This window comes from Mobula hypostoma, chromosome 2 (assembly GCF_963921235.1).
Source record: "Mobula hypostoma chromosome 2, sMobHyp1.1, whole genome shotgun sequence".
NCBI classification, from domain to species: Eukaryota; Metazoa; Chordata; class Chondrichthyes; order Myliobatiformes; family Myliobatidae; genus Mobula; species Mobula hypostoma.
Genome location: NC_086098.1, coordinates 196,918,006 through 196,945,709, shown reverse-complemented (window position 1 = coordinate 196,945,709; position 27,704 = coordinate 196,918,006). Strand labels below are relative to the sequence as shown.

General features: G+C 42.5%; 1 protein-coding gene across 2 annotated transcripts in view; it reads right to left on the bottom strand.

Moving 5' to 3' along the window:
* The window catches only part of LOC134336512 (sodium/potassium-transporting ATPase subunit beta-1-interacting protein 3-like), a 200,447-nt gene that overhangs the window by 110,188 nt on the left and 62,555 nt on the right, over positions 1–27,704 (bottom strand). The window lies entirely within an intron of this gene.

Below are 27,704 nucleotides of genomic sequence, written 5' to 3'. Positions count from 1 at the left end.
GGGTGAAGGTAGGACCGATTAGAGATAAAGGTGGGAAGACGTGCCTGGAGGCAGTGAAAGTGAGCGAGGTCCTCAATGAATACTTCTCTTCAGTATTCACCAATGAGAGGGAACTTGATGATGATGAGGACAATATGAGTGAGGTTGATGTTCTGGAGCATGTTGATATTAAGGGAGAGGAGGTGTTGGAGTTGTACATCAGGACAGATAAGTCCCCGGGGGCTGACGGAATATTCCCCAGGCTGCTCCACGAGGCGAGAGAAGAGATTGCTGAGCCTCTGGCTAGGATCTTTATGTCCTCGTTGTCCACGGGAATGGTACCGGAGGATTGGAGGGAGGCGAATGTTGTCCCCTTGTTCAAAAAAGGTAGTAGGGATAGTCCGGGTAATTATAGATTAGTGAGCCTTATGTCTGTGGTGGGAAAGCTGTTGGAAAAGATTCTTAGAGATAGGATCTATAGGCATTTCAAGAATCATGGTCTGATCAGGGACAGTCAGCATGGCTTTGTGAAGGGCAGATCGTGTCTAACAAGCCTGATAGAGTTCTTTGAGGAGGTGACCAGGCATATAGATGAGGGTAGTGCAGCGGATGTGATCTATATAGATTTTAGTAAGGCATTTGACAAGGTTCCACACGTAGGCTTATTCAGAAAGTTAGAAGACATGGGATCCAGGGAAGTTTGGCCAGGTGGATTCAGAATTGGCTTGCCTGCAGAAGGCAGAGGGTGGTGGTGGAGGGAGTACATTCAGATTGGAGGACTGTGACTAGTGGTGTCCCACAAGGATCTGTTCTGGGACCTCTACTTTTCGTGATTTTTATTAACGACCTGGATGTGGGGGTAGAAGGGTGGGTTGGCAAGTTTGCAGATGACACAAAGGTTGGTGGTGTTGTGGATAGTGTAGAGGATAGTCAAAGATTGCAGAGAAACATTGATAGGATGCAGAAGTGGGCTGAGAAGTGGCAGATGGAGTTCAACCCGGAGAAGTGTGAGGTGGTACACTTTGGAAGGACAAACTCCAAGGCAGAGTACAAATGGCAGGATACTTGGTAGTGTGGAGGAGCAGAGGGATCTCGGGGTACATGTCCACAGATCCCTGAAAGTTGCCTCAGAGGTGGATAGGGTAGTTAAGAAAGCTTATGGGGTGTTAGCTTTCATAAGTCGAGGGATAGAGTTTAAGAGTCGCGATGTAATGATGCAGCTCTATAAAACTCTGGTTAGGCCACACTTGGAGTACTGTGTCCAGTTCTGGTCACCTCACTATAGGAAGGATGTGGAAGCATTGGAAAGGGTACAGAGGAGATTTACCAGGATGCTGCCTGGTTTAGAAAGTATGCATTATGATCAGAGATTAAGGGAGCTAGGGCTTTACTCTTTGGAGAGAAGGAGGATGAGAGGAGACATGATAGAGGTGTACAAGATAATAAGAGGAATAGATAGAGTGGATAGCCAGCGCCTCTTCCCCAGGGCACCACTGCTCAATACAAGAGGACATGGCTTTAAGGTAGGGGTGGGAAGTTCAAGGGGGATATTAGAGGAAGGTTTTTTACTCAGAGAGTGGTTGATGTGTGGAATGCACTGCCTGAGTCAGTGGTGGAGGCAGATACACTAGTGAAGTTTAAGAGACTACTAGACAGGTATATGGAGGAATTTAAGGTGGGGGCTTAAATGGGAGGCAGGGTTTGAGGGTCGGCACAACATTGTGGGCCGAAGGGCCTGTACTGTGCTGTACTATTCTATGTTCTATGTTCTATTTCTAGCCCCATTCCTTACACCGGTTCAGCACAAATCAAGTGCTTTGCAACAAACTAATTACTTTTGAAATTAAGTCACTGCTATTTTTAAGTACGCATCATCTTAATTAACGTACTGTATTTATGAGCAAAGACAAGGCACTGAATGACCAGTTTTTCAATTTGATAGATTTAATTAAAGAATTTTTTTTGCCAGGCCTCTGGGAAATCTCACCTCTTCTTCCAAAATGTCCCAAGCGTATTTGTTTTAATTGGAGCTTGCTTAAAAATTATTGTTAAGTAAAATATATGGAAACCCTTTGTACATATACATAACTCTCTTCTAATCCACTGATCTAAATATATAGTGATATAGAAATTTGTCTGTAGAAATAGTGACATATTACGTGTCTGCAAATCATGTCAGAGTAAAAAGTTTAAAGGAACATAGATAACATTTGTGTATTTGAGTATTCATGTGCAAAGTAATCACTTTGGACAAGAGAATGGTTAATTAACTCTTGCTGATGTTCATTGTTATTTACACTATCCAATCCCCATCTTCAATATCCTAGGACGGCAGTGCCCAACCAGTTGGCCGTGAGGAAACGATATGAGTCAGCTGCACCTTTCCTCATTCCCTGTCACGCACTGTTGAACTTTAACGCACGCGAGGTCATCAGTGACCCAAGACATGCAAAGGAATGGCTCCGTGACCATTCGTGAATGTCCCCCGTGAATCTTCCATGTCAGCGCGGGAAGAAGGTCAACTCCTCGAGCTTGCAAATGACGGTGGGCTGAAAAGTATGTTTGACATAACATCTCTGCCGGCATTCTGGATCAACGTCAAGGCTGAATATCCTGAGATAGCCACGAAAGCACTGAAAACGTTGCTTCCATTTCCAACATCATATCACTGTGAAGAGGAGTTTTCTGTGATGAATGCAATGAAAACTAAATTGTGGAGTAGACTGGATATAAGGAACCCCCTTCGAGTATCGCTGTCTCCCATCACCCCTCGATGGGACCGTCTTGTTGCAGGGAAACAAGGCCAGGGCTCCCACTGGTTCAGTGATATTGGTGTGTTGCAATGATTTTATATGTTCATAAGGGGAAAATATGCACTGTGTGTATAATATCCAAACGTTACTTAAGATGTTGTTATGCTATTGACTTATAAGTGACTTATAACTCAGTGGTCACCAACCTCCGGGCTGTGAAGAATGCAGCGGTACAGCGGTGGCCGGTACGCACCCAGCACATCTTTAAGATAAGAGTCAAAATAAACAAGCTAATTGATTAGGTGCCGCCCGGCACGTAAATGTCGGCCCAGATTTCTGATCTGATCTGGGCTGACATTTAGATGCCGGGCGGCACCTAATCATTTCTCTTGTTTATTTCGGCTTTTTTTTTTAAACATGTGCTGGGTGCGTTCCAGCCACCGCTGTACCACTGCATTCTTCATGGCAATGTATCGGTCCGCAGCCCGGAGGTTGGGAACCACTTATAATTGACCTATCACGATATTCATGCAAGGAAAATATGCGCTGTGTGTTTAAGCAGAACAAGTGCTACACATGCCCTTACACTTCCTCCCTTACCAACATTCAGGGTCCCAGACAGTCCTTCCAGGTGAGGCGACAGTTCACCTGTGAGTCGGCTGGGGTGATATACTGTGTCCAGTGCTCCCGATGTGGCCTTCTATATATTGGCGAGACCCGACGCAGACTGGGAGATCGTTTTGCTGAACACCTACACTCTGTCTGCCAGAGGAAGCAGGATCTCCCAGTGGCCACACATTTTAATTCCACATCCCATTCCCATTCTGACACGTCTATCCACGGCCTCCTCTACTGTAGAGATGAAGCTACACTCAGATTGGAGGAACAACACCTTATATTCCGTCTGGGTAGCCTCCAACCTGATGGCATGAACATTGACTTCTCTAACTTCTGCTAATGCCCCACCTCCCACTCGTACCTCATCCGTTATTTATATACACACATTCTTTCTCTCACTCTCCTTTTTCTCCCTCTGTCCCTCTGACTATATCCCTTGCCCATCCTCTGGGTTCCCCCCTCCCCCTTTTCCTTCTCCCTGGGCCTCCTGTCCCATGATCCTCTCATATCCCTTTTGCCAATCGCCTGTCCAGCTCTTGGCTCCATCCCTCCCCCTCCTGTCTTCTCCTATCATTTTGGATCTCCCCCTCCCCCTCCCACTTTCAAATCTCTTACTAGCTCTTTCTTCAGTTAGTCCTGACGAAGGGTCTCGGCCTGAAACGTCGACTGTACCTCTTCCTAGAGATGCTGCCTGGCCTGCTGCATTCACCAGCAACTTTGATGTGTGTTGCAGTAAATCCTTACCTTGTCATATGAAGAGTGTTTGATGGCTCTGACCCTGTATTCACTAGAATTCAGAAGAATTAGGACTGACCTCATTGAAAACTATCGAATGGTAAAAGGCCTTGATAGAGTTGATGTGGAAAGGATGTTGCCTACGATGGGAGAGTCTGACCAGAAGACACGGCCTCAGAATAGAGGGGCATCCTTTTAGAATGGAGATGAGGAGGAATTTTTTTGGCTAAAGGGTGGTGAATCTGTGGAATTCTTTGCCACGGGCAGCTGTGCAGGCCAAGTCTTTATGAATACTTAAGGCAGAGGTTGATAGATTCTTGATTGGCCAGGGCATGAAAGGATAGAGGGAAAAGGAACGGGATTGGGGCTGAGAGTAAAATTGGATTAGCCATGATGAAATGGCAGAGCAGACGCGATGGTCCAAATGGCCTAATTCTGCTCCTATACCTTATGGTTTTACATTTCAAGGCCCAGTGAGACTGCATCTGAAATATTATTATGGATCTGGTTTCCCTTACAAAGGAATGGTATACCTGTAATAGAGGGAGTGCAGCACAGAATTTTGAATTTGATTTTTAGGATACTAGGGTTGTTGTACAAGGAGAGATTCAGCAGACTGGGCCTGAACTCTCGAGTCCAGGAGAATGAGTGGTGGTCTCATTGAAATACTTAATATCCATACAGGACTTGACATGGTAAATGCAGTGACATTTCTATCCCTGGTTGGGCTAGACAGAGATCAAAAGAAACTTCTTCACTGAAAGTATAGGAATTACTGGCATCATCTACACAAGAAGTCTATAGAGGATAATCACTGAAACAAGATGAATGGATTTTGGGATATTAAAGAAATTAAGGAATATGGGGTTTTTTGCAGGAAAGTAGCACTGAGGTAAAAAAAAATTAACTATGGTCATATTGACTGGCAGAGCACACAAGGGGTTAAATGACCCACTCTTGCTTCTATTTCTTATATGCTCATAATATTGAAGCTATCTAAGGGGAAAAGCACTGACTTAGGGATACACGTGTCAATAAAATAACTTACCATGTGGTGGAAACAAGGCATAGGAAGAAGGACTGACTGCCACACAGGAGAGAGCATGGGTTAGAAACTGAGATAACCGAGTGCATATTTGGGAGAGGGGTGTGGCTGTGAGATTGAAGATGTTGTAGACTCTAAATAGGGGAGTAGGTACGAGGAGATTCTTCTTCCCAAAACCTGGACAGGCCCATAATTGCCTGAACATTACCTACGGCTGGCTTTCACGCTTCAAGGGATTATTTTCAGCAATTCCAATACCTCAGCACTACCACATCTTCACCTCTCCTACTGTTTCAGCACTCCAAAGTGAACCTTCCATTGGGCCTGCTCCCACCATATTATTTTATTTCAGCTAGAGTCTATCTTCCATCCCATTGCACCTCTTGCACAACAGCCCCACTAAAACACTCATCCTTTACATCCTATTATCCAGAGGTGAAGAACCTATATATTTACACTCCCATGTTATAGTATGCCATATTTCTTGTTTAATAAGTAGCCCTCTGGACACAGAGGAGATGGAAACCAGTTTTTATTAAGCAAAAGAAAAAACGCATTTTGTGATTCCAAGTTCTTTCTAATGGGGATAGTCAACATGAGACTCACGCACACAGCTGTCACTGATTCAGGTTAGGGTTCAGATGCATACACTTGGACACTTGGAAATAAAGTACATGCTAATATACATCCCATTTTCAACTTGGTGCTGCACTTTATCTTTTTAAATGCCAGATGACTATTAGTGATACATGCATTAGTTTCAATTTAGTTTGTACTGACTTGACAAATAGGGAGAGGTAGCAATGCAATGGATTTAAGACCTGAAGATATAGGAGCAAAATTGGGCCATTTGGCCTATCGAGTCTGTTCTGTCATTTGATCATGGCTAATTTATTTTCCCTTTCAACCCACATCTCCTGTACTCACCCTGTAACCTTAAACACCCTTACTAATCAAGAACCTATCAACCTCCACTTTAAAAATACTTTAAATATATATGACTTGGGCTCCACAGCCATGTGTGTCAATAAAATTCTACAGATTCAGGCTATAGAAATTCCTCTTTATCTCTGTTCTAAAGGGATCCAAAACTGACCAATGCTATATAAGGCCTCAGCATGACATCCTTGCTTTCATTTTCTACTCTTTTCAAGATGGCTGCTGATATTACATTTGTCTTCCTCACTAACAACTCTACCTGCAAGTTAACTTTTACAGAACTCTGCACTACGACTCCCAAGTCTCTTTGTGCCTTCAATTTCAGAATTTGCTCCCTATTTAAAAAATAGGAATAGACTATTTACTTGGAACCTCCTCAAAGAGCTCCAGCTACTGCAGTTTAGGTTCAAATGCAACAACATGTCTAACTTGAGTACAAAATATCTCCCTTCCTCTGCAGCAAGAAATATTGTTTTGAAGTTCAGGCTGAAGAATGCAAAAAATAGACCAAGTTAAATTTTAACGACTAGATGTATTGCTTTTAAAAGGAACCACTCAAGATGTAGACTGACTTTCCTGCAATAAATTTCTCCAGCTGGAAAATGTCAAGAATATTCAGTACATCCTATTTTCTGATGCCAGCTGTGTCATCCTTTTTGAATATCAACCTCAGTATGGTGTCACAATAAGCTTTCCCATCAGACCAGCACTCCACCAAGTATGTTACTGCTATTGTCATCATGTTCTCTGAGACTAGGTGCACTACCATTCAGCCCTATTGAAACCACTTTGTCTTGTTTCCTCACAATAATTCTCTTCATTCATATTTTTGTTGGTTGAGATATAAACATTAGTGTAATGTTCAACACATGCACTATCCAAGCAGTGGAAACCCAGAACTTTAAAATCAACATCTAAAAGGCTACAAATTTTCAAATTTATCAAAGGTTGAGGTGATTCCACACATACAGTAACATATCTGAAAGATAGAATCTCAGCTTCATTGCACCTGTTATGATCATGGAATGGGATGTTCAAATTTCTACAGATGTATCGTGGAGAGTGTTTTAGGAACAGCTTCTTCCCCTCACCCATCACTTTTCTGAATGATCCATGAACCCATGAACACTATCTCGCTATTCCTCTTTGGCACTATTTATTTATTACAACTTTTCTGTCTTGCACTGTACTACTGTCACAAAAGAACACATTTCACAACATATTTCAGTGATAATAAACCTGATTATGATGTCATTCACAGAATTATGCAACTTGAGCCAGAATCTAAGGGGTATTTAGTGTATAATTGAAAGAGACTACACTGCAACCTGCAATTGTGCACTAAATGCCCCTTAGATACTCGCTCAAGTCTCAGGAGAGAGTTAAAACTCTAACTTCCTGACTTAAATTCACAAACTAGTATCATAAAAGCGAATAAGTACCTATTTTTTAGATGTCATACTGGTTATTATTAGGGATTACATATCATAATATATAAAGCAACAAACAAAATGCTGAAGGAACTCAACAGGTCAGGCAGCATCTATGAAGAGGAAAAAACAGTCGACATTTTGGGTCGAGACCCTCCATCAGGACTGGAAAGGAAGGGAAAAGTCAGAATAAGTTTGGGGGAGAGAAGGAAGACATAATATACAGCATATTATTGTCTCAGAAAAGAGTTCTCTACGAAGAGAACCAGAGATTATCTTGATCCAGTCTTTCAGTTTAGTAACCTATAATCAGTCATCGAATTCAATGTTTACTGAAGTTTGAGAAATAGCAGCATATTATTCTGAATGAATTCACAACGGAGTACCACATGCCACCATTCTTTATTGTGAAGTACAGTATTTGACTCCTGCTATGCTAGAAAACATTTATGCCACTTAGTTTTTTTTTTAGATATCTATGGATTTGTAAGCCTGGTCAATCAGTGTCAGGAGTTACTTTTCATAACCTTGGAAGTCATCTCAACCATACCTTATGCTATTCTCACCCTACAACATGGTTCCACCAGAGGTCATTGTAAAAGCATTTAGGAATAGACTTTGTCTTGTCTGTCCAGAACATCATTTCACACGTGTTTCATTGACTCTTCAATTTCTTTCCCCATGGTTCAAGAGCAAAGTTCCAACTAAAGCATAAGTAGATATAAATAAGAGAAAATCTGCTGATGCTGGAAATCCAAGCAACACACACAAAATGTTGGAGGAACTCAGCAGGCCAGGCAACATTTATGGAAAATTGTACAGTCGACATTTCACGCCAAGACCCCTCAATGGGACCGGAAGGAAAAAGATGAGGAGTCAGCATAAGAAAGTTGGGGGAGAGGAGGAAGAAACACAAGGTGAGAGGTGAAACCAGGGGTGGGGGAAGGGGTGAAGTAAAGAGCTGCAAAGTTGATTGGTGAAAGAGATTCAAGGATGGAGAAGGGGGAATCTGATAGGAGAGGATGGAAGACCATGAAAGAAAGAGAAGGGGGAGAAGCACCAGAGGGAGATGATGGGCAGGTACAGAAAAAAGGTGAGAGAGGGAAATGGGATTGGGGAATGGTGAAGGAGAGTTGGGGGGCAATTATTGGATGTTAGAGAAATCAATGTTCATGCCATCAGGTCGGAGGCTATCCAGACAGAATATAAGGTGTTGCCCCTCTAACCTGAGTGTAGCCTATGTGAGACAGTAGAGGAGGCCATGGACTGACATGTTGGAATGGGAATGGGATGTGGTTTTAAAATGGGTTGCCACTGGGAGATCCTGCTTTTTCTAGCAGACAGAGGGTAGGTGCTCAGCGAATCAATCTCCCTATCTACATCGGGTCTCACCAACGTACAGTTGGCCACACTAGAAGCACAGGATACAGTAGATAACCCCAAAAGACTCACAGGTGAAGTGTTGCTTCACCTGGAAGGACTGCTACTGGCCTTGAATGGTAGTGAGGGAGGAGGTGTAGGGGCAGGTGTAGCACGTGCCACTTGCAAGGATAAGTGCCAGAGGGATGAATTTTTTATTTCATTCATTTATGGGATGTGGGCAATGCCAACTAAGCCAGCATTTATTGCCCATCCCTAGTTGCCCTTGAGAAAGTGATGTTGAGCAGCCTTCTTGAAACGCTGCAGTCCCTGAGGTGTAGATACACTCACAATGCTGTTAGGGAGGGAATTCCCTCCAGTGACAATGAAGGAATGGCGATATGTTTCCAAGTCAGGATGTTGAATGACTTGGAGGGGGATTTCCAAGTGGTGGTGTTCCCAGGTATCTGCTGTTCTCGTCCTTCTAAATGATAGTCGTTGTGGGTCTGGAAGATGCTGCCTTAGGAACTTTGGTGTGTTGTTGCAGTGCATCTTGTAGATAATACACACTGCTGCAACTGTTTGTCGATGGTGGGGGGGTTGGATGCTTGTGGAAGGGGTACCAATCAAGTGGGCAGCCTTGTACTGGCTTCTTGAGTGTTGGTGGTGCTGCACTCATCCAGGTAAGTGGTGAGTATTCCATTACACTCCTGACTTGACCCTTGTAGATGGCTGACAGGCTTTGGGGAGTCAGGAAGTGAGATACACGCCGCAGGATTCCTAGTCTTTGACTTGCTCTGGTAGCCACAGTGTTTATATGGCTAGACCAGTTCAGTTTCCTGTCAATGGTAGCCCCCAGGATGTTGATAGTAGGGGATTCAGTGCACTTGCGTGGCCCAAATGTTACTTGCCACTTGTCAGTCCGAGCCTGGATATTGTCCATTTTGGTATGAACTGCTTCACTATCTGAGGCATCATGAAAGGTGCAGAACATTGTGCGGTCATCTGTGAACATCCCCACTCTGACCTCATGACGGAAGAAAGGTCATTAATGAAGCAGCTGAAGATGGGAACTCCTGCAGTGATATCCTGAGGATGAGATGATTGACCTCCAACCACCACAACCATCTTCCTTTGTGTCAGGTATGATTCTAACCAGCGGAACGTTTTCCCCCTAATTCCCATTGTATGCCATACTCGGTTAAATGCTGCTTTGATGTTGAGGGCTATCATCCTCAGCTCATCTATAATACTTAGCTCTTTGGTCCATGTTTGGACCAAGGAGGTGATGAGTCAGGAGCTGAGTGGCCTTGATGGAACCCAGACTGCACATGCATAAGCAGGTTATTGCCGTGTAGGTGCTGCATGATTGCACTGTTGATGACCCCTCCATTACTTTGCTGATGATTGAGAGTAGGCTGATAGGGCAGTAATTGGCTGGGTTGGACTTGACCTGTTTCTTGTGCACAGGACACACCTGGGCAATTTTCCACATTGCTGGGTAGATGCCAGTGTTGTAGCTGTAATGGAACAGCTTGCCTAGTGGCATGGCAAGTTCTGGAGCACAAGATAGAATCAGAATCAGGTTTATTATCACCAACATGTGACGTGATATTCATTAACTTAGCAGCAGCAGTTCAATGCAATACATAACCTAGCAGAGAGGGAAAAAAACAATAAAAATAAATAAAATAAAACATAATAATAATAAATAAACAAGTAAATCAATTATGTATATTGAATAGATGAAAAAACTTGCAAAAATATACTGTATATAAAGAAAAACTGAGGTAGTGTCCAAAGATTCAATGTCAGATGGCAGATGGCAGAATCAGATGGCAGATGGGAAGAAGCTGTTCCTGAATTGCTGAGTGTGTCCTTTCAGGCTTCTGTATCTCCTTCCTGATGGTAACAGTGAGAAAAGGGCATACCCTGGGTGCTGGAGGTCCTTAATAATGGACACTGCCTTTCTGAGACACCGCTCCCTAAAGATGTCCTGGGTATTTTGTAGGCTAGTACCCAAGATGGAACTGACTAGATTTACAACCTTCTGCAGCTTCTTTTGGTCCTGCGCAGTAGCCCCTCCATACCAGACAGTGATGCAGCCTGTCAGAATGCTTTCCATGGTACAACTATACAAGTTTTAGAGTGTATTTGTTGACATGCCAAATTTCTTCAAGCTCCTAATAAAGTATAGCCACTGTCTTGCCTTCTTTATAGCTACATTGACATGTTGGGACCAGGTTAGATCCTCAGAGATCTTGACACCCAGGAACTTGAAGCTGCTCACTCTCTCTACTTCTGATCCCTCTATAAGGATTGGTATGTGTTCCTTCGTCTTACCTTTCCTGAAGTCCACAATCAGCTCTTTCATCTTACTGACATTGAGTGCCAGGTTGTTGCTGTGACACCATTCCACTAGTTGGCATATCTCACTCCTGTACACCCTCTTGTCAACACCTGAGATTCTACCAACAATGGTTGTATCGTCAGCAAATTTATAGATGGCATTTGAGCTATGCCTAGCCACACAGTCATGTTTATATAGTCTTCAGGACTATTGCCGGGATTTTGTCGGGGCCAATAGCCCTTGCAGTATCCAGTACTTTCAGCCGTTTCTTGATACCATGTGGAGTGAATCGAACTGGCTGCATAGTGACATCTGGGATGCTGGGGAATTCTAGAGGAGACCAAGCTGGATCATCTACTCGGCACTTCTGACTGAAGATAGTCACAAATACCTCAGCCTTATCCAGGGGTAGGCAACCTACGGCCCGTGAAGGTATTTTGACCGGCCCACGAGCATATATTGAGATACTATGCTTATCCGGCAGCGAGCGATTTTTCCTTGTTCTGAGTGTTTCACGTGACCACACTGATGGACATGCCTGGTGCCTTGTTACACTGGTCCCAGGTTCCGTTTTGTTCCAAACCAAACACTGGTATATACGAAGGACGGGAAGGCAGACTACCTTATTAATATGTATTAGATACTCTGTGCACACGCAGGTTTTCAGATGGGATTGTCCAAATTTGTAAACAGAAAGAGCGTCAGTGTTTTAACAAGAAATCTATGCTAAATATCCAGATATTTACATGTGCTATGATACTTGTTGAATAACTCACGTTTTGAAATAATATCGAAGAAAAAAATTCCAATGGCAATGAATGAAAACGCAGGAAGGTAGACACTGAGTGCCAAAATTTCCAAGACACTTGGACACTAGATTACTTCTTCATTGCGCAAGCTGGGAAACCAGTTTGTCTCATTTGCCTAGAAAATGTTGCTGTGAAGAAGGTGGCAAATATCAGGCGACATTACGAGACCCGCCATAATGGAAATTTTAACAAGTTTACTGGGCAAGCAAGGAAAGATGAAGTTGAGCGAATGAAGGCTAGTTTCGGAAAACAAATGTTATTTTTTGCCAAGAAAAGCAGTGAAAATGAAGGAAATACCCAAGCCAGCTACAAAGTCTCAAAACATTTTGCAAAAAAGATGAAGCCTTTTACAGATGGAGAGTTTGTCAAAGAATGTTTACTGGCAGTGGTGGATATTGTTTGTCCTGAAAAGAAATCTTTGTTTGCATCTATCAGCCTGTCAGCAAGAACGATCACACGGTGAGTTAAAGAAATGTCAGCTGATGTTAAAAGTTGTTTAAGGGATGCCTGCAATGAATTGCAATTTTTGACTTCTATAGAAAATATATTCATCCAAATGGGAAGTATCCTAACTTAGTGGACCATGCAAAAAAGATGGCATTGTTGTTTGGCAGCACTTATCTGTGTGAGCAATTATTTTCAAAAATGAAGCACACCAAGAACTATTTGAGAAGAAGATTGACTGATGCCCATCTGGATAATATCTTGCTCTTGGCATCAACAAGTCTGACACCCAACATTGAGAAGCTTTCAAGCAACAAACAGCATCAAGTTTCAAATTGATTTAGCGACTGTTTGCATTAAAATTTTCTTTTTTATTATACTTAACTTACCACCATTCAATGCATCATGTTCATACGTTTTATGTTTAAAGATTCTTTATGTCCTTTTAATAGATTCAAAAGATGCCTTGATTGAAATAAATGGCAACTAAACTGAGTTCTTTGATTACCAATTGGCATCCTTGGCTAAGCACAGATGATTTTCTAGCATGCATTAATCATTAATTTGAGGCAAAACATAACTAGATGTATTTAAATGGATAATTCCCATATTTCAAGTTTTTTGTGGCATCTATCTGGCCCACCGTCCGCTCATTAATACGCGATCCGGCCCACAGAGGCAAAAAGGTTGCCGACTCCTGGCCTTATCTTTTATACAGATGTGCTGAGCTCCTCTGTCATTGAGGATAGGGATATTTATGGAGTCTCCTCATCCAGTGAGTTGTTTGATTCTCCCCCACCATTCACGGCTGGATGTGGCAGGACTACAGAGGTTAGACCTGATCCGTTGGTTGTGGGACCACTTAGCTCTGTCTATTACTTGCTGCTTATGGTGTTTGGCATGCAAAAAGCCTTATATTGTGGCTTCACCAGGGTGATGCCTCATCCTGGAGTTGTCCTCAGCATGCCTCCTGTACCCTTTATTGAACCAAAGTTGATCCCCTGGCCTGGAGGTCATGTTGGAGTGGGGGATATGCTGGGCCATGAAGTTACAGCTTGTAGTTGAGTACAATTCTGCTGCTGCTGATGGCCCACAGCGCCTCATAGATGCCCAGTCTTGGGCTGCTAGACCTGTTCAAAGTCTATCCCATTTAGCACAGTGGTAGTGCCACACAAAACAGTGGAGATGGGATTTAGTCTCCACAAATACCGTGCGGTGGTCACTTCTACCAATGCTGTCATGGACAGATGTTTCCACAGCAGGCAGGTCGGTGAGAATGAGGTCAAGTGTGCTTTCCCCTCTTGTTGATTCCCTCACCACTTGCTGTAGTCCCAGTCTGGTAGCTATGTCCAATAGGACCCGACCAGCTCAGTCTGTGCTGGTACTCCAAGCCACTCTTAGTGTTGGACATTGAAGTCCCCCACCCAGAGTACATTCTGTGCTCTTGCCACCCTCAGTGTCTCCTCCAAGTGCTGCTCCACATGGAAAAGTACTGATTCATCAGCTGACGGAGGACTGTACGTGGTAATCAGCAGGAGTTTCCTTGCCCATGTTTAAACTGGTACCATGAGACTTCATGGGGTCCAGAGTTGATGTTAAGAGTTGACAGAGCAACTCTCTCTCTCTCTACTGTATACCACTGTGCCACCATCTCTGCTAGGTGCGTCCTGCTGGTGAGACAGTACATACCCAGGAATGGTGATGGTGGAGTCCAGAATATTAACTGTAAGGTATGATTCTGTCAGTACAATGATGTCAAGCTGTTGCTTGACTAGTCTGTGAGACAGCTCTCCCAACTTTGGCACAAGTCCCCAGATGTTAGTACAGAGGACGTTGCAGGGTCGACAGGGCTGGTTTAGCCGTTGTTGTTTCCAGTGCCTAGGTCGAAACCTGGTTATCCGTCCGGGTTCATTCCTTATTATTAACTTATTGGCAGATCGATACAGCTAAATGGCTTGCTAGGCCATTTCAGCGGGCATTTAAGAGTATCTGTGAGTCTGGAGTCACATACAGGCCAGACCAGGTAAGGACAGCAGGATTTCTCGCCTGAAGGACATTAGTGAATCAGCTGGGTTTTTACAACAACCAACATGGTTTTGACATGAATGGACAAGGGAGTCATGTAGGGAGCAATTCCTGCAGAAAGCAGAAAGTGGAGGGTGGGGGAGATGTGCTTGGTGTTGGAATTCCGTTGGAGATGGTGGAAGTTATGGAGAATTATGTGTTGGATGTGGAGGTTGGTGTCGACAAGAGATCCCTGGTGGGGTGGAGGGAGGATGGGGTGAGGGCAGATGTGCACAAAATGGAAGAGATGCGAGTGAGCAACAGAACAACCCCTCCTGGGGGAAACAGCATCATAAGTCAAAAACAGATGGGTAGACAGTGCACTGAACAATTAATTGTGAGTGGGCGAAGCATTGTTCTCAATCTGTGCATTCATAATCACATCAGATTCTTGGATCTTAGAAATTTCACTTTAATTTTATGGACAAAAATTGGTTGGTATTTCATCAGCATTAATCTTAGGATGAAAGAAATTGGTTAAAATGCGCAACAAGGTATATAATCTAGTAACAACATTTCCTAAGAATGAGATTAAAGAGCTTTCTGATTAATGCATTTAAAAACATGAAGGGAAGTAACGACATAGAGAGCGAATTTACCCAAGACACATTGTGTTTCACACAAAATGAGATTAGCTTCTGGTCTGGAAGGCATTGCCTGTAAAGTTGGTGTAAGCAGATTGAGAAGTGCAAATATTCATTACATCTTTGAAAAAAGTAAATTGCATGGCATTGGTGTAGAACAAGGAAATGGAACTAAATGGAGAGCTATTTCAAACAAGCCTGAACAGGTATAATGGCCTCTTTGTGTAATCTAATGTTCTATGATCCCTTGATATGATCCTGCGAATGGAAAAGAGAGAAAAATTCAACAGCAGTTCTTCTCAACAGAAATTCCTTTAGAACTCCGGTCAATTTTGATTGAAAAGAGTGCAGAGAAAATTACAAGGAAAGTTATAAGGCATGTGAGTTACAGGGAAAGGTTGCATTTTATTCCCCAGGGCGTCGGAGAATGAGGGGAGATTTGATAGATCTATACAAAATTATGAGCGGTATAGATAGGGTACATACAGACAGGCTTTTCCCATTGAGGTTGGCTGAGGCAAGAATTAGAGGTCATGGGTTAAGGGTGAAATGTGAAATGTGTAAGGGGAACATGTGAGGAACTTCTTCACGGAGTGTGGAACGAGCTGTCAGCGTAGGTGGTGTATGAGGTTTCATTGTCAATATTTAAGAGAAATTTGGCTATGTGCATGGATGGGAAGAGTATGGATGACTATGGTCCAGAGCAGGTTGATGGGACTAAGCAGATTAATAGTTTGGCACAGGCCAAAAGGCCTGTTTCTATGCTGATGTGTTCTGTGACCCCTATAACTTTATGAACAAGGGCCTTCAGCCTCTCATGCTACTAAAAAAATGTCCAGAAAATACTCAGCTTACACACCTCTTAACAGCAAAATCATTATTTCTGAAGCACTGTGAGATAGTCTACCGGGTGAATGAAAGATTACAGGTAGAAGTAGCTAATCAGGATTAAGACAGACAATAATTCTCTCAAAGCTTTAGTAACAATGTGCAGTTAAACTGTCACCAGCACAGCAATACCAATCAGTCATCTTTATCTTTTCAGATTTGGCAGTGTCTTATTGTAAGATTCAGGCTCTACTATCCTGCTTCTTGTACAATACAAAATCTCCATGTTCCACATATTACTCTTGCTCTTCTGTTCCCATTTGAATGCTAAAGACTTAGATGTAGCCCATCTTTTCTCCCTCACTTATCTGCTAGCTATTGTCATGTTTTGTAACTTCAAAACTAATCAAAAGAAAGACACAGGGGATCAGGGATAAAATGCGTACTTCTTAGTTTTGTTTTTACTTGAAGTGAAGTGTGCACATATGATGTGGCGGCATAATGACGTATGTCATTCATGTACTTTTACATATAACTCATAATGAATTATGTAAACATTAAAGAATGCTAATCAAACAGTATTTTTACAATATTACTCAAATTTTACTGAAATATTAAATGAACAACACTCCTCCCTGCTTTGCTATAAACGTCAACTGAATATAGAACGCATCTCAACCTATGAGATTTGCACAGTGCTGTATTTGTCAACGTGGAGTGGCGAGCAAGTTGGTAAATCTGCTGGGAGTAGAGGATGTTGGGAATGGCAAGGGTGGAACGCTGTGGGAGGGGCGTGGAATTATATGGGAGAGAAGGAATGCCAGTGGCGGGGGTGGGGGGGGGGTTGCTGGTGCGGGTGCTGACACACCTAGCCTGAGACACCAGCCAAGGTCATTTGATTCCAAACAATTCATTTACTTATCATAACAGAATGTCTCTCTGGTGCTTCCCACTCCCTCCGCTCTCCCTTTCCCTTTTCCCAACCATGATTCCCCTCTCCCTGCCCCCTTCCAACTCTTAGTCAACAATAGAGACTCATATCAGAATCAGGTTTATCATCACTCATATATGTCATGAAATTTGTTTTTTTTTGTAGCATCAGTACAGTGCAAAACATATAACTACTACAGTACTGTGCAAAAGTCTTAGGCAGCCAAACTATAACTGAATTGACTTTATTTCTTACATCCTTCACAGACATGAGGGGTAGAAATTGATTTGGGGGCCCATACCAAACTTCCTCAACTGTTCTGAGGTGAAAGAGGCACTGTTGTACCTTTTTCACCACACAGCTGGTATGTAGAGACCACGTGAAGTCCTCAGCGATGTGGATGCTGAGGAACTTAAATCTGTTTACCCTCTCAACCCCAGATCCACTGATGTCAATAGAGGTTAGCCTGTCTCCATTCCTCCTGTAATCCACAACCAGCTCCTTTGGTTTTGCGACATTGAGGGGGAAGTTGTTTTCTTGACACCACTGAGTGAAAGAGATGACTTCTTCCCTGTAGGCCACCTCCCTGTTGTTTGAGATTAGGTCAATCAATGTAGTATCGTCAGCAAATTTAATTAGCAGATTAAAGCTGCAGGTGGCAACACAGTCATGGGTACACAGGGGGTAAAGGAAGGGACTTAGTACGCAGCCCTGAGGGGCTCCTGTATTGAGAGTCAGAGGGGTGGAGGTGAGGGAGCCCTCTCTTACCACCTGCTGGCGATCTGACAGGAAGTCCAGGATCCAGCTGCACAAGGCAGGGTCAAGGCCAAAGTCTCTGAGCTTCCTTTCGAGCCTGGATGAAATTATGGTGTTGAATGCTGAACTGTAGTCCAAGAACAGCATTCTCACATTAGCATCCTTCTTCTCCAGATGTGTAAGGACGGTATGTAAAGCAGTAGCCATTACGTCATCTGTCACTAGGTTGTGTTGGTAGATGAATTGTAGGGTGTCCAGTTTGGGTGGTAGCAAGCTGCAGATGTAGTCCTTAACCAGCCTCTCAAAGCATTTGCTTATTATGGAGGTGAGTGCAACAGGACATCAGTCATTCAGCCACATTATCTTAGTGTTTTTTGGTACAGGGACAATGGTGGATAATTTGAAGCAGGAGGGCACTCTATTCTGGGAGAGGGAGAGATTTAAAATGTTTGTAAACACACCTGCCAGTTGTGCTGTGCACATCCTGAGTACCCGCCCTGGGATGCTGTCCGGTCCCACAGCCTTGCAACTGTCCACTCGTTGGAAACATCTGCGTATCTCAGCATCAGAGATGACCGGGTTGCAGGTTGTAGCGGTGGCTTTCCTCGGAGGCTCAGAGTTAGCGACATCAAACCGAGCGTAAAAGCCATTGAGCTCACCTGGGAGAGAGGGTGCGATGTTGGCAGCACCACTACGTTTGGGTTTGAAGTCTGCAATGGTATGCAGCCCTCGCCACAAGTCACGTGTGCTATTCATTGTGAATCTTGACTAATATATATGTGCCTAAGATTTTTACCTTCCTGTGTGTGTGTGGTACCCATCTGCTTCAAGCAAGACTATGCTGGTGCTTAAAAAGAACTTGGTAACCTGCCTCAGTGACAATCATTCAGTAGCACTTACATCCTCTGTTATGAAGTGCTTTGAGGGGGCGATGATGAAACGCATCAACTCCAGTATGAGAAGTGAATTGGATCCCCTGAATTTGTCCACTGAAACAACAAGTCCACAGCAGATGCCATTTCATTGGCTCTTCACTCAACCCTGGAACATCTGGAAGCAAAGGTGCATACATCAGGATGCTCTTTATCTGCTACAGCTTTGCATTCAATCCCCTCAAAGCTAATCAATAAGCTTCAAGACTTTACCCTCAATTCCTCCTTGTGCAATTGAATCCTCATTTTCCTCACTTGCAGATCCCAGTCAGTTTGGATTAGCAACAACATCTCCTCCATGATCTCCATCAACACAGGTGCACCAAACGGTTGTGTGCTCAGCCCATGCTTCACTCACTTTACACTTATGAGTGCGTGGCTAAACACAGCTCCAATGCCGTATTTAAGCTTGTTGACAATGCCACCTTCATTGGCTGAATCAAAGCTGGTGATTGCAAATCTGGCTGGCTGGTGCCACATCAACAACCTCTCACTTAATGTCAGCAAGACCAAGGAGATGATTATGGATTTCAGGATGAGGAAACCAAAGATTCATGAAGCAGTCCTCATCAGAGGATCAAAGGTGGACAGGGTCAGCAATTTTAAATTCCTTGCTTTTATGATTTTAATGGACCTGTCCTGGACCCAGCACGTAAGTGCAGTTACGAAGAAAACATGGCAGTGCCCTCTACTTCCTTAGAAGTTTGCAAAAATTTGGCATGACATCTTATACTTTGACAAGCTTCTATAGATATTCGGTGGAGAGTATATTGAATGGCTGTATCACAGTCCAAAATGGAAACACCATTGCCTGTGAACGGAAAATCCTACAACAAGTTCTGGATATGGCACAGTCCTCCCATCCACCGAGCACATCTACAGTACCTGGAACATGGACACAGGAAAGAAGTCCCATCGGGGACCCCCATCATCCAGGTCAAGCATTCGATTCACTGCTGTCATGAGCAAGAGGGCACAGAAGTCTCAGAACTCACACTAATGTGTTCCGGAACAGTTAATACCCCTCAACCATCAGACTCTTGATCCAGTGGGGATAGCTTCATTCAATTTCACTTGCCTGTTCCTACAACCCATGGCCTCACTTTCGAGGATTCTACATCTCATGTTCTTGGTAGTTATTGCTTGTTTATTTATTATTAATATTATTATTGTATTTTTATTTTTCCTCAGCTCAAGCTGGTAAAACCTGAGGTACAGACATAACCAAACATGATCATTGCTCAATTGCCAGAAACATTTGGACGATGTGAATGGTGTTTGGTATTGTGGCTTTCTGAAGATTTACACAAATATTGCTGTGCAGGGCTAATCATTTAATGCTATTGGGTAGTGACTTTGGGATGAAACCATTTGTAAGTATGACTATTGCGGGACAATGTATCCTTGTTAACCCTTTCCGTACCGGATGCAGCAATTCAGATCGACGGGTTTACCATACACCGTCAGGATAGATCTATAGAATCTCTCAAAAGCAGAGGTGGAGGAGTATGCCTCATGAGTATGCCTCTTCTTGGTGCACAAATATATCAGTGTTGTCCCAATTCTGCTCACCAGACCTGGAATATCGAGCAATTAAGTGCCATCCTTTTTACCTACCACGGGAGATCTCTGGGACCATTTTGGTAGCAGTATACATTCCACCTCAGACCAATGTCAATCAGGCTTTAAATGATCTGAGCAATGGGATCAATATGCACGAAACAGTACATCCTAACACCTTCACCATTGTTTTGGGAGATTTTAACCAGGCCAGTCTTAAAAAAATCACTAAGCAACTACCATCAACAGATCACTTGCAATACTGGAGGAAGCAACATATTGGACAGTTGCTACACCACCATCAAGAATGCATACTGTGCTACTCCATGCCCTCACTTCGGGAAGTCTGATCACCTGGCTGTACTTCTACTCCCTGAGTATAGGCAGAGACTGAAGACTGCAGCACCAGTAATCAGGACCAAGAAGGTATGGACAAGGGAAGCACAGGAGAGCCTACAGGACTGCATTGAGTTGGTGGACTGGACTGTATTCAGAGATTCATCTACAAGCCTGGATGAATATGCTGCAGTTGTTACCGACTTCACTAAAACCTGCGTGGATGAGTGTGTGCCTACAAAGACTTACTGCACATTCCCAAAACAAAAGCTGTGGATGAACCAGGAGGTGCATTGTCTGCTGCAGGCTAGATCTGTGGTACTCAAATCCAGCAACCCAGGCCTGTACCAGAAACCTGATTAGATTTGCGGAGGGCTATTTCAAGGGCGAAGAAACAATTTCGTACAAGGTTGGAAGCGACATCAAATGCACGACAACTCTAGTAGGGTTTGCAAGACATTACTTCCTACAAAGCAAAACCCAATAGCATGAATGGCAGCGATGCTTCACTACCAGACGAACTTAATGCCTTCTATGCACGCTTTGAAAGGGAGAACACAACTACAGCTGAGAAGTTCCTTGCTGCACTGGATGACCATGTGATCGCTGTCTCAGAGGCCAATGTTAGGCTTTCTTTAAAGAGGTTGAACCCTCACAAGGCAGAAGGTCCAGATGGAGTGCCTGGTAAGGCTCTGAAAACCTGTGCCAACTAACTAGCAGGAGTATTGAAGGACGTTTTCAACCTCTCACTGCTATGGGCAGAAGTTCCCACTTGCTTCAAAAAGGCAACAATTATACCAGTGCCTAAGAAGAATAATGTGGGCTGCCTTTATGACTATCACCCAGTAGCACTCACATCTACAGTGATGAAATGCTTTGAGAGGTTGGTTATGACATAACTGAATTCCTGCCTCAGTAAGGACCTGAACCCACTGCAATTTGCCTATTGCCACAATAGGTTTATGGCAGATGCAACCTCAAAGGCTCTCCACACCACTTTAGACCAGCTGGACAACACAAACACCTATGTCAGGATGCTGTTCATCCACTATAACTTAGCATTTAATACCATCATTCCCAAAATCCTCATTGGGAAGTTGCAGAACCTGGGCCTCTGTACCTCCCGCTGCAATTGCATCCTCAACTTCCTAAATGGAAGACCACAATCTGTGCAGATTGATGATAATATCTCCAACTTGCTGATGATCAACACTGGTGCACGTCAAGGGTGTGTGCTTAGCCCACTGCTCTGCTCTCTATACACCCATGAATGTGTAGCCAGACATAGCTCAAATACTATCTATAAATTTGCTGATGATACAACCATTGTTGGTAGAATCTCAGGTGGTGATGAGAGGGTGTACAGGAGTGAGATGTGTCAACTAGTGGAGTGGTGCCACAGAAAAAGCCTGGCGTCAGTAAGACAGAACAGCTGGTTGGACTTCCAGTAGTGTAAGACGAAGGAACACATACCAATCCTCATAGAGGGATCAGAATTGGAGAGAGTGAGTAGTTTCAAGTTCCTGGGTGTCAAAATCTCTGAGGATCTAACCTGGTCCAAAAATTTTGATGCAGTTATAAAGAAGGCAAGACAGCAGCTATACTTTATTAGAAGTTTGAAGAGATTCTGTACATCAACAAATTCACTCTAAAACTTCTGTAGATGTACCATGAAGAGCATTCTGATAGGCTGCATCACTGTCTGGTATGTGGGGGTGGGGGGCTACTGCATAGGACTGAAAGAAACTACAGAGGGTTGTAAATTTAATCAGCTCCATCTCCATCAAAGTACTCAGGACATCTTCAAGGAGCAGTGTCTCAGAAAGGCAGTGTCCATTATTAAGGACCTCCAGCACCCAGGGCATGCCCTTTTCTCACTGTTTCTATCAGGTAGGAGGCGCAGTAGCCTGAAGGCACACACTCAGCGATTCAGGAACAGCTTCTTCCCCTCGGCCATCTGATTCCTAAATGGACATTGAACCCTTGGACACTACCTCACTTTTTTTAGTATGTAGTATTTCTGGTTTTTTTGCATGATTTTTAATCTATTCAATATACATATTCTGTATAAAGTATACTGAATAATATTTACTTATTTATTATTATGTATTGCATTGAATTGCTGCAGCTGTTAACAAGTTTCACACCACGTGCCTGTGATAATGAACCTGATTCTGACCTTGTTAATGTTCTGTAGTCTTTCAATTTAATCTTTTATTTCAACATATTTTGTATTGATTTCTGTATATTATGTGTGCTTGGAATTTTTATATCTATTAAATAATTTGTTTTTGCTTATTTATCCTGTACTATTATATTTGGGTGGTTACTATAGATTGCTCTATCTGTAATAATGGAAAGTTTATAATATAATTTGTAGGATTCTGACTCTAAAACTGGATCATGTTTATAGTTATAGTAAGGTATGATGTCTTTTTGGAGTTTGTATTTCAAAGCAAGATTTTGGTGATTGATGTTTGCCACTTGTATTTGCCTGCTTAAGCAATCAGATTGAGTTAAACTGCTGCAGGATCTTGTAATGCGCTGGTTTCTGTTGGCATTTTCTGCATTTATCATCTTGATTTTTTTGGTTTTTACTACATATTTTTGATAATTTTTTGTGTTAACCACCTAGTTCTTCATTGCCACAAGGAACTCCTCTATTTCTGGGAAGAAATCTCCCACAATGAGCTAGGTGCATGACGCTTCCCTGTCAACATCAAGTCTGCTCAGATCATAGGGATGTCTTTCATTGATTAACTTTTTCTTCTATAGTGATAATTACTTCATTTTTCTGGGTTGTGCTTTCATTTCAATTTAGTGATGTGTACTTCTTATCAGAATTGCATATGCACATGTGGAGTGCTATTATTATTGTTATTATTATTTCTCTTTTGTATTTGTACTGTCTGTTGTCTTCTGCTCTTCTGGGAGAGGTCTTTCATTGATTCTATTGAGGTTCTTGGGTTTACTGATTATGCCCACAGGGAAACAAAACTGAGGATTTTATATGAGCAACATACATCAAAGTTGCTGGTGAACGCAGCAGGCCAAGCAGCATCTATAGGAAGAGGCGCAGTCGACGTTTCAGGCCGAGACCCTTCGTCAGGACTAACTGAAGGAAGTCCTGACGAAGGGTCTCGGCCTGAAACGTCGACTGCGCCTCTTCCTATAGATGCTGCTTGGCCTGCTGCGTTCACCAGCAACTTTGATGTATGTTGCTTGAATTTCCAGCATCTGCAGAATTCCTGTTGTCAGGGTTTTATATAGTAGTGTATATGTACTTTGATAATAAGTTGACTTTGTTCTTTTGAACTTTGAAGTTTTTCACTTATTTCCTTTTCCAAAGTTAAATGGGAAAATCCAACAGCATTTCCAGCATTAGTCAGTATTGTGAATTCAATCTATAATTTTATTCTCCAAGAAACAGAGCCTATCTCTGATTTCGTGCTGCTGCTGTTAGTGGAACTCCCCACTGTGGAATGGAAATGGACATTAGTGGTTGATAATCAGTAATGAAGGTAAACTCTCTCCCATACAAGTACTGGTTGAAACATCCCAAACCAGATTCAGCCACATAAGCTGAAATGAACTCCCCTTCCTTTTAATTCCATTTATGAAACCTAAAGCATTCTACAATCAACAATGGTTTTGGTTCTAAATGTTCCTGCATTTCTTTCATGATATCATCAAAGCTCATTTCGGCTGGTTTAATTGAAGCAGTTAATCTTCTGATTAAACTGTATGTTCTTCCAGCTATTTCACTCAGTAACACTGGCACTCACTTTTTCATTTGCTTTAAAATACTGCTCAATTAGTTCAGTATCATCATCCAGTTATCTGTTGTCCAACTGAACTCATCTATCTTTCCAATGTAACCAGCCATTTCTGTTTTTTAAATATTTTAATTTACTATTATTATTACCCTTATAATTATATCACTATTAAACTCATTGCTTTTGTCTATTTTCTGGCTTTTTTTAAACTCAAATGTCTTCCTGCACTTCCAAAGAAAATAAACGTGCTGCACTTTTTTTTTTAACTTTAACATCTTGTTGTCCTTTTTTTAAAAACTCGAATATCTCGCTGCGCTTCAACATGTATGTAGTTGTCTCAGGTTCACTTAAAACTTTCTTGTCACCACTGCTATGTTTGTAACTCCAAAATTAATTGAAAGAAAAACACAGGAAACCAGAGATAATACATGTAATTCTTAGTTTTGTTTTTCCTTTAAGCAAGACATGCAGTTATGACATGGTGGCGTAATGACGTGTGCCATTCACGTACTTTTACCTATAACCCATAATGAATGATTAATCAAACAATTTACAATATTATTCAAATATTACTGAAATATTAAGTACACAACAGTTATCCCTCCACAATAACCACAGATAGATTAGGTCTGCGGTGTTCAGCCTCTAAATTAGACTATAAAGGGGAAAACAGGACAGGGGTAGTTAGTGACATGGGAGTAAGGAGGGTGGAGGAGGGACGGGGTGAGGAGATAATGGGTAGGAAGACGGGAAGAGCGCTTTGTTTGTTCATAACATTTAGTAGCACAGTGCTTGTCTACAGCATGAAATGTGATGGAAGAAGGGACGGAGTGTTAAAGCAACTTGAGTTGGATTCCAGGACAGTGTGTTAACGTGAGTGGATTGTGCTGATTGGAAGCACTGAGAGTGAAAACTTTGAGATCGAACTTTAGAAAAGAAGCTGGAGACCAGATCAGATATGGATATAGTATATAATATAATTATCCTGTAACAGTGAGTGTGTAATCATGGGGTATTAGAATAAATGAAAGTTCATGCAGTCTTGCTTGAGACAGTATTTGGGACAGAATAGAGGAAGTTGTCACAGTATAGCAGAATAGGAAGCCACATTCTAAGACTATGGTAGTGATGGGACATAGACTACAGGAAAAACTGTTCTTCGATCCTTGATAAATAGTATTTACAAGACTGGAGATCATTTCCTAGACAATGGAATGTTAATGTTTCAACCTGGCATGCCCAAGCAGTGTCAAAAGTTGTAGTCAGGCAAAATAGTCTGAAATAAAGAGAAGGCTGACTCTGAGTGTCAGAATACTAGAAGCAGAGCCCCTGATATTTCAGCACTGGGAGTGTTATTTTGGAGTCTGACCAATGAAAAGGGGGGGGGATTCACAAAAAAGTACTTGAAATATGGATCAATAGGATTGAAGAATCTTATGAGAAAGCTACACTCTGGTAATCACAAAATACTCTGCAGATTCTGGGGTCAAAGCAACACACACAACACGCTGGAGGAGCTCAGCAGGTCGGGCGGCACCTGTGGAAACGAACAGTCAACATTTCAGTCGGGTCTCGGCCTGAAACGTTGATTGTTCATTTCCATGGATGCTGCCTGACCTGCTGAGTTCCTCCAGCGTGATATGCGTGTACACTCTGGTGATGTTGTGTAATTTTATTATTGTCTATTAGCTTTCTCTCATTTATTCCTGGGATAATGGAGGCATTGATGAAGCAAGTTGACCCCAGTGCCCTAGTGTAAGATAGTATAGTATTTGTTGTGCAATTTCAGATAACAGTTAAGAGTTGATAGTCTAGAAATTCAATTACTAATTTTTATTTTCCTTTAAACTGCATTGTAATTCATCCTAATGCTGTCCATGGAAAGCTGTAAGGACAGGTATTCTATAGCAAGTCTCGTAGAATAGTATCATTGGATTTCTCTACATGACTCTAAGCTGTGCCACTCTTAGTTCAGCTCGTCAATTTTGGCTGTATTGATTACTTTCAGATTCTGAGAGTTGCTGGTACTTAACCTTGCAGGAGCTATCTCAGCTGCTCTCAAAGGTTCATACCATTCACTTCTACTACAGAGTGTTGAATGGAATCTTCGCTGAGGGGAGTGGTGAATGAGTCATTTGAGTAGGCAGAGGAACACATTCAGAGGACGGTGAAGTGTAATACCCAAAGGAGGCAAATTCACTCTGCAGGGGGGCTACAGTAATCCTTAATGCTTTTAGCAGGCATGTCTTTGTGGGGATGCAGTCTTTGAGATTCTGTACTTTGGTGAGTCCTGAAAAGCAATCATTCCGATGCATACTCTGCTCTTTTCACTCATACTGATGACCGCCCTCTTGCAGCGGCAAGTAGCGCACTACCAAGATGTGATGGAGATCACCAGTTGAGGCCTGAAAAAATTGTGGCTGTGAAGCTGAGAATGATTATGACTGATCTCCACAAGCAAAGCACTTGAAGTACATGTGTAAAGCTTGATTTGTGGCCACAGATGTTGGATAAAAAATTGAGCGTTGTCCTTTAAATTGCAGGTGAAGAGAAGGCATTGTTAGTAGCACATATGAAATGCTGAAGGCACTCAGCAGGCCAGGCAGCAAAGAGTCAATGTTTTGGGCCAAGACTTGAAAAGAAGTGGGAAGAAGACAGGCTAAGAAGGTGGGGGCAGGGGATGGAGTACAAAGTAGAAGGTGAGAGGTGAAGCTAAGTGGGTGGGGTGGTGGGATGAAGTGAGAAGCTAGAAAGTGATTGGTGGAAAAGGTGAAGGGCTAAAGAGGAAGTATTCTGAAAGGAGAAAAGAGTGGACCATGGAAGAAAGGTATGGGAGAGGGAAGCAGGGGGAAATGGTAGGCAGGTGAGAAGAAGAATAGAGGTTAGTAATGTCTGGTTGCTCTTTGAGTAAATAAGAAACACCACTTTTCATGGTAGAATAACACACTGGAGAAGAACTCTACATTGTATATCTGTTGATGTCATTTGGGAATGTTTTCCATCAGAGGAAAAGTGCAGGAGAAAGAAAGTTTCTACCAGAAAGTCAGGAGTCAAATATTTCACTAGTTACAATGACACTGGTTACAAAGCACACTTGCAATACTCCCAGTTAAACTGCCTTTCTGCTGCACACCTCCAGCTGTTTGAAGTGGTGTAATTTTTAGAACAAGGCTGTTAGAGATGAAAGTGGAGCATAAAAGAACAGAAATTTACTTACTGAGGATTATACAGAAGAAAAGTGGATAGCCATGATGCAGAATTTTCAACTTCTAAAACAGTCGGAAAATCATGTGACATACAAATCTAAATTTTCAATGTGTATTTATAGGGTTCAAATATTCAAAAGAGATTCCTCTATAGAATCCAGTCAGTGAGAAATAATCTAATACACTGGAGAATATCATATCTTGATCAAGCATGTTATTAGCCATTATGAATGGTTTCTTATCTAACAATGGCTGGTTAGAGTTAACATG